Below are 2090 nucleotides of genomic sequence, written 5' to 3' on the forward strand. Positions count from 1 at the left end.
GTTTATTATAAATAATCCTAATTATGTATCTTGCTTCCATGTTTGTGTCCTGTGTCACTAAAATACATTTTATTTTATTTTTATACATTGATTAATGACCTGCAGAATCTCCTTATCATATTACGTGTCCATAATTGTCTCTTAAAGTCGAACTTTATGCTTTCTCCATCTTGAAAGTGATTACATCCTTGCATTACATACTTTAGGTTCATTCTCTGCAGGCAGGTTTCTGAAAGAGAACAGGGAGATTTGGAATATAACATGCAGCGTTCTATAGATGGATACATAAAAAAACAAAGAAAAATTACATGTATGTGCTAACTTTCTAAACACTGTTACGTTTATGATAATGGATTAAAAGTAGATAAAACACATTTATGTCGGCCTTGGCTCATTAAAGTCCTTGTCTTTAAATTAACTTTGTCTGTGTGTGTTTCAGGTACTGCACTCTCAAACACTGAATGAACCAGCATTGCAGCCATGGGCCGTTGTGAGCGTCACAGGTTGAAGACCTGTAAGGCGGAGTCGTGGAGATCTGCACCCATGTCGCTGCTCTTCTGTTGGAAGTAGAAGCCACAGTGCGGATCCGTGGCACCAGGACTGTTACAGATGAACCTACATACTGGGTTTTACCTGGTAATATGACCAAGATACAGCCAGAGGATGGCCATAAGATAGACTTCTCCTCTACAGCTGCCCAAAAAATGTCTCTCGATCAAAACATAAACAGAACATCCGCAGTGACAGGTAAAAGGAGCCGTCCTCAAAAAAGAAAATCCCACCTGCTATTGTGGAGGTGTTGTCACTGCTATTGGATACTTTGCTGGAACACAGTAAAGCTGTGGGTTGTGGGAATGACCCATAATGTTTTATTTTAGGGGTCTAGATTTATGCCTGAAGTGCACTGCCATGTAAATAATTTGCATTTACTGAATATGTAGTGACTGAGTACCACTGTTCAAACGTTGAATAAAGAAACAAACGAATTTTTGCCTTTTGTTTTTATTAAAACCACTTTATAGAACATCACATCAGTTACAATGTAGAATCAATGTCATTTATAGTTTACAAATGACAAAATGTTTACACAAAATCATGACAGCGTTTACATGATATTACCAACTACTAACACTACTTAATTTACTGTATCTTTGAAAAATTACCGCTATTTATACAGCGCAAGACTTAAGAATATTTAACAGGCACAAGTTTCATTTTTCCCTGGTTTTACTACCACACTGTTCACCAAAACGCAGCAAACCTTCACCATCTTATCCAGAAGGGTCACATCTTCACCCTCACATGGAAGAAGTAATCTGATTGGCATGGCGGTATGTTTGAAGCAGGGATTTCGGAGTGCCCCTTGTGTAGCGCTGGAACCCAGTCACGATGTGTTTCATCCATTTCATAGGCTGGTTTGCCTGCAATAATGCCAAATAATTAGCAACTGTATAAATAGAACGTAGTTCTGCAAAATCACTCATTAGGATGTTTGTTCTAATTTGCTATGACCTCAGAGTGCATCGAAAATAAAACTAATAGGCTATAAAGAGTGATATGAACTGTTGGATTGTGTGTCCACAGGTGTTTTGCGTCACAATAAAATGACGGTAAAAGGCTCCGCCCACCTTCTATCCATGTCTCACCATGCAACGACTTTGTGAATGGACTGGACAAGTGTAGTGGTAGAGTCCTCCGTCAGGAATAAGATATGTGTGTCGACTTTTTATTCTCCCTTAAATTATTATGCCATAACGCTGCACAGAGCAGCTCTGCTAACATGAACATATTTAGAGCTTACCGGAATGAAAATGTCTGGAGCACCAACAGATATTGGAGATGGAAGAGAGCTGGATATCAGCTCGTCTCACAGCTGCTATCCAGACTAGACGTCTTCTTTTGGTAACATCTGATACATGAGCTGCCTCATGTTGCTTCCAGGTGGGGAAAGAATGAAAAGATAAACCATTTCAAGCTTATTCCCTTGTCGGTCGTGCAATCTAACATTACAACCGACCGCACAGCAAGAAGGAACCATAGCTGGTGTTATCCGTGTGCTTTCGCTCCTCTTCCGCTAGCGCTTTGTTTGG

General features: G+C 39.7%; 1 long non-coding RNA gene across 1 annotated transcript; it reads right to left on the reverse strand.

The window, feature by feature from the left end:
* Positions 1-1004: 1004 nt before the first annotated feature.
* On the reverse strand, positions 1005-1848 carry LOC112841751 (uncharacterized). The gene is made up of 2 exons (XR_003217906.1): positions 1802-1848; positions 1005-1421 (listed from the first exon to the last, which is right to left on the reverse strand). It is a non-coding gene; the product is annotated as an uncharacterized LOC112841751 (long non-coding RNA).
* Between the last annotated feature and the right edge of the window lie 242 nt (positions 1849-2090).

Source organism: Oreochromis niloticus, unplaced genomic scaffold (genome assembly GCF_001858045.2).
Source record: "Oreochromis niloticus isolate F11D_XX unplaced genomic scaffold, O_niloticus_UMD_NMBU tig00003091_pilon, whole genome shotgun sequence".
In the NCBI taxonomy this organism is placed as follows: Eukaryota; Metazoa; Chordata; class Actinopteri; order Cichliformes; family Cichlidae; genus Oreochromis; species Oreochromis niloticus.